General features: G+C 36.5%; 1 protein-coding gene across 7 annotated transcripts in view; it reads right to left on the bottom strand.

The window, feature by feature from the left end:
• TSC22D2 (TSC22 domain family member 2) overlaps positions 1 to 15567 on the bottom strand; it is a 67595-nt gene that overhangs the window by 24096 nt on the left and 27932 nt on the right. For 2 of the 7 annotated variants that reach the window (XR_004989732.2, XR_004989733.2), the window contains one exon: positions 11652 to 11809. The exons of 4 other annotated variants lie outside the window; for them this stretch is intronic. The gene's annotated coding sequence lies outside the window, so the exon portion shown is untranslated. The remainder of the gene's footprint in view (positions 1 to 11651; positions 11810 to 15567) is intronic. One more of the 7 variants, XR_006742105.1, reaches the window with a different exon arrangement.

Genomic DNA, 15567 nt, shown 5'->3' on the forward strand with positions numbered 1-15567 from the left:
CACAATGCCAACACCTGATAAATATTGGTTGGAATGATATGAAGTTGGACAGTGTCCACAAGTGGGAAGATCACCTGATGTGGAATTCAGGTTACTCTCATTGGGCTTTTTTCCCTCAACATTAGTTCCAAAAATTTTTATAGAACTTAGTGTAACCAACCACTCAAATGTGATCTCTTTTTGTCTTGGGAGGAGGAGATGGGGAGAGGGGGAGAGGAAAAGATAGTACATTCAAGACAGATACTGAAAAGAAGTTATCTAAGTAAGGGGAAAGGATATGACTACAAAATGCTTGGTCATGGGAATAAGCAAGGTAAAATGATAGTTTTTACAATTAAGCACAAAGAATCTGTGAGAGACCAGAGGGATGATTAAAAGACAAAAATAAAAACAACAACAACAACAACAACAAAAAATACACATAAAAGCCAAGGATGACTGGAGTGTTTAGCTTGGAGCAACTAGGAGTTGGGGAGATGGCTAATTTCTTCACAAGAAGAAAGCTAGATTTTGTTAGTGTGAGTAGCAGAGGAATCTGGGAATAAAGATGAGAAAATGAGAAATACAAGTTTCACTTGGGATTGAATTTTGAGACATCTGAATTATAGATCCTGGAAATATAGAAAGAAGGTGGCTGGAAATAGGCATCTAGAACTCAGGAGTAATTTCTGACCTAGAGGTCTAGAATTGAGAGTTGCCCAAATGTGAGTTGAGCTTGCTTTAAACAGTGAGAAATCAAATGGGTTCAAAACACCAACACATAAATAATTAAGGAAGAGTTACGGAAACTAACCTTCTTGGAAACCTTTTTAAAATTTTTTTATTTCACTGACTGCCTTCATATTTCCCTCTTTTTTCCCCCTCAAGCATTCTACTACTTTTTTTTTTTTTTTTTCCAATTAAACAGCTATTCTTGAACAAATCCTTTCAATCCCATTTCCACAATGAGGCTTAACCAAATGTGTGGAAATAAGACTATCCCCTATAATACCAAATGCCAAATATTAGAGAAGAGCACATAGATAATTTTGCTCACATCATAACTCATCTTTTTTTTCTTCATTTATGCACATTTCATTTATGCATATTTATGTAGAGGTGATACTTAAAATAATGTTATAAGAAAAGCATAATTCTATAGGCAATGTATTTGACAAGTAAAATTATATTAGGATGATCTGGTCCAAACCCAGCTTTTGTTCCTAAGTTGTTAACTAATCTTTCTTTGCTTCCTTACATTCCTTCCTAATTTGTCCCCAAAGTTCAGGGACAGTAATGAATAAAAATAGAGGTTATTGAGGAACTGTTTCAAAACATATAAAACCAGAAGAATGAGAGTACCATGAGGTTTTTAAAAAGACAGTTGTTTCATTCAGATTTAGACCAAAGGAACAGCACCAAGCATGGTCATCACCCCTTAATAAAAAAATAATTTGTATGGGGGGGGGGGGGAGATCTGTTCTACTTTACTTTTACTCAATCAATGAATGTTTTGCATTTGGAATGTTTAAAGATTTAGACTGGCTTGGGTTTGACTAAAAAAATACATTGCTCATCTTCAATAAACATAGAGATAGTACTGGGAACATATGCCCTACAGAATTAGTTTTCTAGGTTATCAATTTACTACCACTAGGCTTAACTCTCTTTTGCTTTCTACTTCATTTTGGGGATAAGAGAGCTTACCTCTTTTAGCATCTGTTTAAGCAAAAGGCTGGATTATCAAGGAATAATAAAGTTGCTTAAGAAGACAGGCTTTAGCCTTATACTTACTAGTGGGTGATCCTACCAAGTTAATATACTTATGCCAGTTTCCTCATCTGTCACATGGGATCATAATTATAACTACCTTAAGGAACTAATGTGAGGATTATATGAGATTTTTTACAATAGTAAACATTTATAAATTAATTTCTTCTACTGTTTGAATCAATTAGAATTGGACACTATATAAGGTCTACTACCTCAGTGTATCTTGTTACAAATGAAGCATTGAGGTATAAATACACATCTAGTATCATCAGTATTAAAAACCAGCCTTTGGCTCTAGCCATTTTGGCTCAGTGGATATAGTGTCGGCCTGCAGACCAAAGGGTCCTGGGTGAGATCCTGATCAAGGACACATACCTGGGTTGCAGGTTTCTCTCTGATCTAGGCCCTGATTAGGGTCGTACAGGAGGCAATCAACTGATGTGTTTCTCTCACGTTGATATTTCTCTCTGATTTTCCCTCTCTCTAAAAATCAATGGAAAAATATTCTCAGGTGAAGATTAAAACAACAAAAAACCCCCAAAAACAAAACAAAAAAACCTCACAGCCTTTCTATGTATGTCTCATTCCAAAAAATGAAATAATTCTAGTTATGCCTTGTTTATTTTGATTTCTTTGTAATCAGTCACATGTTAAAGATTTAATGCAATCAACAAAATATGTTCTAGTAAAAATTATTTAACTTGAGATTTAAACTTACAGTATTACTGATTAGCACAGCATTCCTGTGAACTGCACTTTAATAAATTTCTTATTGATTCTCTCCAAGATCTCAATGTTTCATCGTAAATGATAAAAATAATTTTAACTTCCTATAGAAAAATTTTCAAAGGCCACTGAGATATAACAATTAATCCTATCTAATAAAAGGGTAATATGCAAATTGACCATCACTCCAAAACACAAGATGGCTAGCCCCATGTGGACACAAGATGGCCACCACAAGATGGCCAGCAGGGGAGGGCAGTTAGGGACAACTGGGCCAGCAGGGGAGCAGTTAGGCATTGATCAGGCTGGCCAGGGAGTGATTAGAGGGTGAGCAGGCAGGCAAGCAGGAGCAGTTAGGGTCAATCAGGCAGAGGCAGGCAGGTGAGTGGCTGGAAGCCAGCGGTCCTGGATTGAGAGGGATGTCCAGTGGGATAGAGTCTAAATGGGCAGTTGGGCATTCCTTGAGGGGTCCCAGACTGAAAACAGTGCAGACTGGTCTGAGGGACAAGGCCCCCCCCCACTCCCCCAGGCCCGTGCATGAATTTCATGCACTGGGCCTCTAGTTTGATTATAAATAAATTCTGAAACAGTATTTAACTAAAAATATCCCATGCCTTCCTTTAGTGTTATATGAAATTTCAACAATGAATATTACTAAACATGAATCAAAACACTAGGATAACATGCTGCTTACTATAGTTGAGGATCACTGCTTTGAAATTAAATTAAAAAAGGGTTTCTGGTACAGGACAATAAAGAAAAGTAGAAAGTAGCATTACTATACAATATAAAGGGTTTTAATGTTTTTCACTCAAGTGTAACTGTATTCAAATAGGTACATTTGCAGTGACAAAAAGTTTTTAACAACTTTTTCTCATTTTAATATCCTATATAATAAAGAAACAATACGCAAATTGACCATGATACCCTCACACAAGATGGTCACCCCAATGTGGTAAAAAAAATGGCTACCCAAAGATGGCCAGCAGGGGAGGGCAGCTGTGAGCAATCAGGCTAGCAGGGGAGGGCAGTTGGGGGCGACCGGGCCTGCAGGGGAGGGCCGCTGGGGGGGGGGGGGTTCAGGCCTGTAGGGGAGGGCAGTTGGGGGTGACCAAGCCTACAGGGAAGGGCAGCTAGGGGCGACCAGGCCTGCAAGAGAGAGCAGTTTGGGGACTGGACAGGGACAACTGGGCCGGCAGGAAAGGGCAGTTGGGGGTGACCAGGCCAGCAGGGGAGGGCAGTTGGTTGTGATTGGGCCAGAAGGGGAGCAATTAGGTGTCGATCAGGCAGGCAGAGGCAGTTAGGGGCAATCAGACAGGCAGGCAGGTAAGCAGTTGGGAGCCAGCGTCCTGGATTGTAAGAAGGATGTCCCCTGAAGCCCCCAGATTGGAAAAGCACATCTTCCGAGGGGTCCCAGATTGGAGAAGGTGCAGGCTAGGCTGAGGGACATCCCCTCCCCACCGCATGCACGAATTTCGTGCACCGGGCCTCTAGTAGATTCATATTCTTAAATTCTAAGGAATAATCCTATCTAATAAAAGAGTAATATGCAAATTGACCTTACCTCCGATATACCTACAAGCCACACCCACCAGCCAATCAGGAGCAAGTATGGCAGGAGGCTTGGGTTTCCTCAGCAATGGAGGAAGCCAAACTCTCCACACACTCTAGTAGGCCCTGGACTCTACTCAAGACTTTAACATTTCAATTATAGGAGATAAATAAATCCCAACAAAAATGGCTCCAGCCACTGAGCGAGGAGGAGGTTTGTCTCCCTTCTAGGCTACAAAGTTTCAATTATAAAAGATAAATAAATCCCAGATACCAGGGCTTCGCTTGGGTTGCCGGGGTGTGTGGCCAGCTTGCAAAACACCAGAGGCCCCTTGCCCAGAGCGCCCTATGCCCCAAGGGAACCCCCACCCTGATCCAGGACACCCTTCAGAGCAAACCAGCTGGCCCCCACCCATTCACCAGGCTTCTATTTTATCTAATAAAATATTAATATGCAGATTGACCATCATTCCAACACACAAGATGGCTGCCCCCATGTGGCCACAAGGTGGCCAGCAGGGGAGGGCAGTTGAGAGGGACCAGGCCTGCAAGGGAGGGCAGTTAGGGGCGATCAAGGCTGTAGGGGAGGGCAGATAGGGGTGACCAAGCCTGCAGGGGAGGGCAGTTGGGGGCAACCAGGCCTGCAGGGAAGGGCAGCTAGGGGCAAAAAGGCTAGCAGGGGAGAGTTAGGCATTAACCAGGCTGGTAGGGGAGTCGTTAGGTGGTGATCAGGCTGACAGGCAAAAACGGTTAGGGGAAATCAGGCAGGCAGGAAAGCAGTTGGGAGCCAGCAGTCCTGGATTGTGAGAGGGATGTCCAATTGCCCATTTAGGCCCAATCCTACTGGCCTAAATGGGTAGGATGGGGCCTAAGTGGACAGTCGGACATCCCTCAAGGGGTGCCATATTGGAGAGGGTAGAGGATGCAGGCTGGGCTGAGGAACACGCTCCCCCCCGCACCCATGTACAAATTTCGTGCACCGGAACTCTATTTCTATAATACGCAGGCTCAACCTCTGGGATACTTCCACAGATAATTTTTTGTTGCCTTTATTGAATACTAGAGGCCCAGTGTACGAAATTCATGCATGGGGGGGAAAGCCCCCTCAGCCCATCCTGCACCCTCTCCAATATGGGACCCCTTGGAGGATGTCTAACTGACGTTTAGACCCAATCCTGGGGATAGGGCCTAAACCGGCAGTCAGACATCCCTCTCACAATCCTGGATTGCTGGCTCCTAACTGCTCTCCTGCCTGCCTGCCTAGTGGCCCCTAACTGCCCCCCTCTACCAGCCTGGATGCCCCTCACTGCTCCTCTTGCTGGCCTGATCACCCCCAACTGCCTCCCCTGCCAGCTTGGTAGCCCCACACAGCCTGCTGTTCGATCATCTGGTTGTTCCTCACTGCCCCTCCTGCCAGTCTGGTCATCTGTCCGGTTGTTTTGGTCATGAAGGCCCCTGGCTTTTTATATATTAGGATTCTTCTCCTTGAATTAAACCTTAAAGGTAGAAACTTTATCTATCTCAAGGGTTTTTTAAATTACAACACTCTGTATATAACATAATAAACACTTAATTGAAGACAAAGATGGGGTAAAACATATAGTATTTATCGGGTCTAGTAATAATTAATGTCGTTTTTTAACATTCGTTTAAAATAGGGGTGTCGAACTCAATCAGAGAAGGAGCCAAAATCTAAAATCCAGCCTAAATCGCAGGCCGAATGGATTACTGAACAGTCATAAACTGTCATTGTGATGGAAACGCAGCGGAGTGCAGTGATGACAGCGCGGTGCGGGCCACATTGCAAGGCCTGGCGGGACGGATTTGGCCCGCGGGCCTTGTGTTTGACACATGTGGTTTGAAATCTTGCTTGGCGTTGACTTGTATTGACATAACCTTCAAACACGTGGTATCTACAGAACGTGTGAAGTGCAATTAACAAGTTCTGCTTGAAAAAGTTTGTGTTTGGTTTGGTTTTTGTTGCAAAACTAGGGCTAAGAAGATGGCAGATGAAGAGCATATTCGGCACTGCATGCTTTACGAGTTCCAATTAGGAAGAAAAGCAAGTGAGGCTGCAAAAAACATCTGTAGTGCTCTTGGTCAAGATGTAGTTAGCGCCAGAAAATGCCAGCGTCGGTTTGAGAAATTTCGCGAGGGAAATTTTTCGTTAGATGACAAGAGTGGTCGAGGCCATGTGTCCAATTTTGATCAAGAAGCTCTTCAAGCTCTTTTGGTGCAAAATCCTCAAATTACCCAACAAGAGCTTGCGACAACTTTAAATTGTTCACAAAAAACAATTTCCAATCAATTGCGTGCACTTGGCAAAGTCCAAAAGTTTGGAAAATGGGTTCCTCATGAGTTGACCAACAACAACCGTAATCAAAGAGTCACAATTTGCAGTTCGCTCCTCTCTCGTCAAAACCGTTTGCCGTTTTTAGAGCAAATTGTTACCGGAGATGAAGAATGGGTACTGTATGTTAATTTGAAAAGGCGGCCTCAATGGTTGGACAAAAATGAGGCTCCGCAGCCCACGCCAAAACCTGACTTGCATGCGAAAAAAGTGATGTGTGTTTGGTGGAATTTTAAAGGAATTCTTCATTATGAACTTTTACCATCTAACCAAACCATTACAAGTGCAGTGTATGGTGCCCAATTGGAAAGGTTAGCCCAAGCTTTAAGAGAAAAAGAACCCGCGCTGATTAATCTGAAGGGCGTAATTCTTCACCACGATAACGCACGACCGCATACTGCAAGAATCACTGCTGAAAAACTGCGCCAGTTGGAATGGGAAGTTCTCCCTCAACCTGCATATTCTCCTGATATTGCCCCTTCCGATTACCATTTGTTTCGTTCTTTGCAAAACTTTCTTCTTGGAAAAAAATTTAATAATGAAGAATGCCTCAAAAATGCATTGACCGAATTTTTTGCATCAAAATCACAAGAATTTTACAACAGAGGGATTAAAATGCTTCCTGAGCATTGGGCACAAGTAGTAGAAAACAACGGCAACTATATTGTTGATTAAATTTTGTTGTATTGTTAAATAAATTCGATTTAAAAAAGTATTAGAAAACGACATTAATTATTACTAGACCCAATACTAAATTCTCTTCCAAGTCAGATTTATAATCTAGACCCAGAAGATAAACTCAGAGATGGTCCAAACTTTATCTCTTGTATACTATGACTTTACCAAGTTACTTAGCTTCTCCAAAGGATAATAGGACTAGATACCGAGATTCAGTGAAATAATGCATTCGTTTTGTGTGTTTTGAACATGGTAAGCACTCAATATGTTAACTATATAATTTATATTAGTAAAGCTTATGGTAAAACTCTAAATATAATGAAATACACAAAGAATATTGACTTAGGAGTCAGGTGATCTGGCTCATTGCTCTAATTATATGTAATAATTTCTAATATTCTTTCCAGATACTATATTACAAAGGATTTTAATGTACTTAAATGCTTATTAGAGGGTTACAATATCAAATAAACAAAATCCCTGAGTTTGAATTTACAGTCTAGTGCAGGAGACAGACAAAATAGAGATTTGAGAAATGCTAAGACAGAAGAAGATTTTACAGGGTATTTTGGGGGCACATCTCAAGATTTAGGGTCAGGAAGGAATGTTTAGTAAAGGAAGTGCCACAGTTGGGCAGAGATGAAAAGAGCACACACAAAAATATCCCAAATAAAAACAATAGGTACAGTTGACCATGTTAGAAAATTCAAATAATTGAAGACCAGTTTTGAATTTCCTCATAAGAAAGGATTGTGCCCTTAATGGGAATAAAGAAGTGAAAAGGGTAAAGAAATACTCAGAAGACAAGCATGGCAGTACTATATGATTAATTAGCTATGCGATATAAGGGAAGTTTGAATGTAAGGAGAGATACCTAGAAGAATGTGAAAAGAAGGTCTAGACAGCATCCTGAGGACACCAAAAATATTGAGGTCAAACAGAAAGGAAAAGTCTGCTAAGAGTACTGAGGAGAAATAACCAGAGGTAGGAAAAAAACACACAAATAAACCGGAAGGGATGATTTCAAAGATGTCAGAATATCAGTCCAAAATTATGACATATTACTATTAGCTGTGTACAAATAGACAGATATTTGAAACACTAAAAACTAGTTAAGAGCTACTTAGTCATAACTCCAACTATTAGCGCCCATACAAATATACTCAAGGTCAGGAAAGGAATATGTGAACATTGTAACAGTAATAGTGTTAAAAACTTGGACTAGGTTTGATTTTAAAAAAAATTTTCTTTTTTTAAAATTTTTTAATTTTTATTTTTTTAAAATATATTTTATTGATATTTTACAGAGAGGAAAGGAGAGAGATAGAGAGCTAGAAACGTCGATGAGAGAGAAACATCGACCAGCTGCCTCTTGTACACCCCCTAAAGGGGATGTGCCCGAGACCAATGTACATGCCCTTGACCAGAATTGAACCTGGGACCTTTCAGTCTGGAGACTGACGTTCTACCACTGAGCCAAACCGGTTTCGGCAAAAAAAAAATTTCTTTATTGATTAAGGTATTACATACTAAGTGAAATAAGTCAGAGAAAGTATTAAGTTTGATTTTATTTCTCAAACCTTCCATAATTTCAATTTTGAAAAGGCAACTATTTAAGTACTGATTAAAGAGCTGATGTACAAATGTATTATCTAAAAGAAGACTTTTAAGATAGAATTCTCATTTTCTGATGACATATCAAGTTGTCTACATATTTTAAACCATGGCACTGAAGAAATTAAGCTTATACTTGTTCTGGAGACTATTTAAATTTAACTGAAAAAATAAGTTCTTATGGTTTCACCTTTTTTAAAAGCAGTATTATTGTGTATTTAACTTTAGGCCATATTTAGACAAAGGAACTTTATTATAAACCAGTGGTCGGCAAACTGGGGCTAGCGAGCCACATGAGGCTCTTTGGCCCCTTGAGTGTGGCTCTTCCACAAAATACCACGTGCACACATACAATGCGATTGAAACTTTGAGGCCCATGCGCAGCAGTCGGTTTTTGGCTCTCAAAAGAAATTTCAATCGTTGTACTGTTGATATAAGGCTCTGTTGACTAATGAGTTTGCCGACCACTGTTATAAACACTTAAAAACAAGAAAATGGTTATAAGATTTGGAGGTCATTTGAGAATAAAATTAAACTAACCTAAAGAATTCACATAAAGTAGGTGCTCAATAAAAAATTCCACATATTCAAAAAATAAATTTTGCTGCATAATTATTTTAAAAGTAGACATAAAAGAAGATTTTAATAGAATTATTCACAACTAAGGACAAATAGGAAACTAATTCAGCACTTAGTAAAGGGTTTTACCTGGGATTCATTCCTCTACCAAGAAACATTTGTAGTTTAAAGTAGGTTTTAAAACCCCTTCCAGTGTTTGCTATTAAACCTTAAATATTAAAGGCTGAGTTCCTTAGTGGTTAGTACTACACTAGCATTTTAGTCAGTACTAAAACTTTTTAATAATATATAATAAATGTGCTTATAATTATAAGTATTAAACACGTTATTTTCTAATACAATAAGTACTTAATTTTAGATAGTAAGCAACTTACCAAATTTATTTTTTGGCAAGTGCTTTAAAAGATGCTTTTGTAATAGAGGATGGGCCATCACTATTGAAGTTCAAAGGAAATCAAATTCATGTATCTACATCAACATACACTAAAATTCTCTTAAGTTATCCTTCAAATTTTCCAGGGTTACTTTTCATACTGCCATACCAACTGAGAGCCCAAGATCCAGTTAGAAAGCTAGATTTGCGTCAAAGCTAACAGCTATGTGACCTGAACAAGTTACTTAGTCTCTCTAAAACTTTCAATTTCCTTCTCCATAAACTGAGGAAATTGATAGTATTAATATAACATGGCTGTTGTGAAAATTAAATAACATGCCAAAAATACTCAGCTATGTGTGACTGTAGTAATCACTCAGTACTAAAAACAACTACTCTGTGGATAAATCCAATCAAACTTGGTCACATAGATTGACAGTACATTAAAAAGCAGGTAGAATCTATTTGTTCCATCAGTCTAATGGTCATTTATAATAAACCAGTCTTAGATAAATATCAATAATAGTTACAATCTGTATATTCATTAAAAATTTCCTTTATAAGTTACACATTGAGTTGTCTACCAAAGCTTCAGCCCTTAGACACAAATATTCAATAGCAATGTTACTCAACTGTTTTTGAAAATCTGACAAATACTCGGAATCTTTCACTGAAAACTGAACATACGTAACATTCAACCCAAAATTCCATAGGGGTGGTGATCCTTTGAAGCTCACTCACTGACTACTAAATATGGACAAGCTACACTGGAAGTTAGAAATTATTTTCCTAATTTCCAAAGTTACACAATTTATGGTAGAAAGTTAAAAAAAAAAAAAAAGGGGGTATATAAAATAACAGACAACTGTTGTTACTTTATTGTATTTCCTTCTAGACTACAATGACTGGTTTAAGAAATCTAAGTTTATAGAATATGATCCATATAAAGTCATGGAAATATTGTATCAGAAACAATGTAGAACATTATTTTAAAAATAAGGACGGGTGTGAGTGATTGAGTGAAAAAGAGATAAGAGAGTGAGAGTGAGAGTGAGAGTGAGAGAGAGAGAGAGAGAGAGAGAGAGAGAAACAGAATAACCTATCTCTGGTTAAGAATAAAGTCAGAAGTAGATACGGTAGCCTGTTTACATGATAATATCAAATAATCTTTAAGAGATGTGCAGGATCTGTGCAGCGCACTGTAATGAAATATTAATTCTTCAACTACATGACCATGACTTATAACTTAAAACAAATTCTTTTTCTTCATTTGCAAAATATGATTATCTTCAGATTGCAGATCAAGATTTCCTAATCTAAACTGTATTATTCCAAGAAACCCCTGTAAAATATAGCTGTGTAAGAAACAAAGCAAAGTAAGTAGGCACACAAAACAGTTTAAAAAATTGTTTTCTAAGCTGAATATAATCTGAAAGGAAACAGTTTAATTTTCAGGGCATACAAAAAATGTATATTGACTTCTAACATATTTTCATTTGATAATGGCATCTTAGGTGTTCTCAGTGCAAGAACTGAGAAAATTTTCTTGGCTTTATTTTTAGAGAGATCAAGAAGAAAGATGCCTTTTATTAAGAATAATAAAATCCCCAAAGAAATAAACTAATTTAAACTAGTTTATGAAGAAAATAAATGTAAGTTTTTTTAAAAAATCAATATATTATTTCTCAAATTATCTCCTGTAATAATAACTAGAAAGTATTTGGGGCTCTTACCTACATAGTAAGCATCCATAGCAGATGCAAAAGCAATATTTACATAACCTTACTATAATATAGGATGCCTCTTTATTTTAAAACCTGATTATTATTTATTAAACACCACTGCAAACATATGGCCTTTAGCTTCATGAAACTTTGAAAGGATTACATCAAGTATTTAAAATTCTAAGTTTTAACTTATATTTAATACTATATTTAGTTATACAATGTGCTCATTTTGTTCATAAATAGCCATCTCAATACAATAACATCAGGTATAATACATAAAATCTAATCCATTATGTCTTACCAATTTATGACCTGATGAGACACTCTTGTGGACAACATTCAGTCCTTAGAAGCTAGAATTACCCTCCAACCATGTGAGGGCATCACAACTTTTAAACTTTCGGCTTTCATCATTATTATGTCATATTCCTCCTCCGATGCTGAATTCTAAAAAAAATTCTAGCAAAGAGTTTAAGTAAATAAATGTTTTAATCAAATAGCCTTTAAAAATCTTTTATAGCAACGTTTTATGCTTTACCATGATGACACAACTGATATTTTGCACTTAAAGTATTTTTTTTAATATAAAATAAGTTCATATTTAATCTGGATACTTCAAACTTTAAAATTTCAGCATGGACTTTGAGGCCATCGGGAATACTTGTTAGTAAAGAGTCAACAGAAATGGAATCAATTATAGGTTTAAGATCATGATCCAGAAATTATGATTTAACACCATAACTTCTTATAGACAGCTTTGTAGTCCTTTAGAATGACACTGGAATTCTATTGTTTGGTCCACATCCATCTATAAGTCTCGTAGACTTATAGCACAGGTGATGGATTAGTTATGATCTATACTGACTATTTAAATGCTCAAGACAGCAATTTTTATACCTAAATCCTAGTCTGTCTCTACCACCCCCAATTTAAAATTAGACATGACAGAAAGAATAAAATGTTATTTTATATGTTTTTATAATAGGACACATAAACTGTGTCCTATTCAGAAGTGGTCCTACTGTTCATCTGTGTATGGCACATTAAGAAAATTTGGAGTAGGAAGAGTTAATAATGGCATCAATTGCTTCATTAAGAATATAATCTTATTAAATTTTTACAAGAAAGCTTTAAATTGGTGTCTGTTTTAATCACTGAAGAGTAATATTAATAAAAATTTCTTCCTGATAAGAATGCTCATTTATATTTTCAGTTGCCAGTAATCCACAGAAAAGGCAAACCACATATTTATAGGAATATTTTTGCCTAAATTAACTATCTAATGATGTCATGGGGCTGAGGGGTGGATGAAGGCCACTTATGTGCAAAGTTATAGAAGACTCAAAGACAGCATTGTATAGAAAACTCTGCAACCATCTCCAGAGATATTTGACCCAAATGCAGGGGTTGGTGTTAGGCTATTATAAGTTTTAAACTTTTAATGGCATTTTTATATTGCAAAGTGTCATTTAAGACTCTAATATGAAGAACTATTAGGATTTTTCCAATTTATAAATCTTTCCAAATGTAATCTCACAACACATTTGACTTCAATAAAATCATACAACTTTACTGTCATTTGTCAAAGCACAGCCTTATAATGTAATCACCTGGTGAAGGCAAAAATCCATGTTTATGAAGATAAATAATAATTTAAAGTTGGTCATTTCATCATCATATTACCGAAATGGTTTTTGAAAGTTTAATGCAACTCTTGTCTCCTCTCAACCAAAATACCACCATTAAAGTACTACATTTTAAAAAGTGTTATTTTTATAATTTACTCTTTTGTGAAACAAGTCTCAAGAGAAGAAACAAAATCCAGCCATATTAAGCAAAGTAAAATTTTCCTGAAATATATGTATGCTGGTGATTTGCTTGTCTGTAAGGCTTTGATGAGCTAATCATTTAAAGGGCAAACTACCTGACACTTGGTTTTAAAAGGCCTGCCAACAAGTATTGTTATGATAAATGCCTGGAAAGCCTTGGAAACCAGAAAAGAAACCAGCCATAAAAAGCAAATTTAGCTATTTCACTAATGCAGCTTACAGAAAAAAAAAAAAAAATTTAAAGTGTGTGTGCATTACACAAATGCATAGCAAAATGTGACTTTAAGAGCTATATACATTTAAAAAAGATAAAACTTCTATATCAAAATTTTCCTGAGCATATGTTTTCACAATTAGTTGCTTCTAAGTACAGGAGTCACACTTGATTTCAAATCATGAAATTCCAACATGTAAAAAATTCTTATTAAAATATAAAATACACTCAGGTAACGGAAGGGCTTGTGGATTAATTAAGATTATTTAGAGATCACCTAAAAATTAATTTGAAGTTAGAAGTCTCCTAAAAATGAATATTTACTTAGAGATCTATTCATATATATCAATCATAATCTTGATTCTGTCTCAAAAACAAATTCTGATCACCTTCATAGTTATCATTCTCCTTTAATTTGGGAGGAAAAACCCCACTTAATTGAGAATATGCTATTAAAAGTCCTGATAGTACAATCCAGCAAGAACTAGGCTTATATTCACCATTATTTAGATAGTTTTAAGAGTTTAGATAGGCAAATTGATATTAATTGAACAAAATATTATAGCAGAGGGGCAAAAAGGTAGATGATTTAATTTTCAAGTCATTATTTCAAAACTGTTAAGTGAAATCAAACAAACTTAAAAATGTTCCTAAAGAAAATTATTTGAATAAATATGCTTAGCTTCATTTGATATAAAATTTAATTTTCAGGTATAAACCACATTCTTTGAAAAGTTCACTACACACTGTTTTAAGGAATCCTGGACATGATAAATCAATGCTGGCTTCTCTAAAGGTCAGAAATCCTTATTTTTGAATGGAGAAAAGGGAAAATGGAGTAACTCTGTATGCCTTCAATAAATTACATAGAGTCTTTCCATACATTATGTATTGAAGAAATAATGCTAGAAATATCAAAGATAAACTTATGGAAAAAATCAGTTCAAAGGTACCTATTAGAATGAAAACACTAGAAAGACTGTGTTCCAAGAAATTCACATATAAAAAGACATACACAATTACAGGAAACCCATATATCTGTGGTTGAACCAAGATACTAAATATAAAACATAGTTACTTAGCATGTTATGCATTATATCAAATGCATCTATTGGTGGAAGAAATACAATGTATGGCTTAAAAAATTTCATTAATACAGTTATGAAAAGGTCTAATAAGTTAGCAATATTTTTAATAGACCATATTTATTCACAAATGACTTATACTACTCATTCTTTCAAAAGTAAAAATTTTATAGAGATACAAAAAAAGAAAGAAAATGGGGGTGGGAAAAGAAGATAAAAATAGAAAAGTAGAAACCAGTTATATATCACTCAAATATATGCAATAAGGACCTGCAGGCTTTGCTAACAGAAAGTTGAACACTTGACTCTGAGCTTTTATCGATAACAGCTAACATAAAGGAGAGGTAACTGTTCTTGAAATTTAAGATATCACCATATATTACATCTTTAAGAATTGATACCTCATTTCTTAAAACAAAGTATGATTATCCTAGACATACAACTTTTTCCCTCTGGAAAAACTAAGCAGTATCTAAAACAGAAACAGCTCTTATTTGACCCAGGATTCCCACTTCTAGGAATACATCCCAAGAAATCAGAAATACCAATCAGAAAGGATATATACACTCCTATGTTCATAGTAGCACAATTTACAATAGCTAAGATTTGGGAACAGCTTAAGGGCCCTACAGCAGTTGGGTGGATTAAAAAAACTGTGGTACATCAACACAATGGAATACTACATTGCTATAAAAGGAACTTTTATCATTTGCAACAGCATGGACATACCTGGAGAGCATTATGCTAAGCGAAATAAGCCAGTTGGATTAAGATAAATATCATCTGCACTCACTCCTTTGGGAATATAATGAACAACATAAACTGATGAACAAAAATAGATCCAGAGACAGAGAAACACTGAACAGACTGTCAAACCTCAGAGAGAAGACAGGGGAGGGTGGAGGTGAGGGGTAAGAGATCAACCAAAGGACTTGTACGGATTCATATTATAACCAATGGGCATGCACACTGGGATTTGTCCTGGGAAGTGGGAGTGGCCAGGGAGGGGTCAATGGGGGAAGAAGGGGAGACCTGGAATACTTGAAACAATAAAATAAAAATAAAAATAAAAATAAAACAGAAACAGCT

The sequence above is a fragment of the Pipistrellus kuhlii genome, unplaced genomic scaffold, assembly GCF_014108245.1.
Source record: "Pipistrellus kuhlii isolate mPipKuh1 unplaced genomic scaffold, mPipKuh1.p scaffold_m20_p_2, whole genome shotgun sequence".
In the NCBI taxonomy this organism is placed as follows: Eukaryota; Metazoa; Chordata; class Mammalia; order Chiroptera; family Vespertilionidae; genus Pipistrellus; species Pipistrellus kuhlii.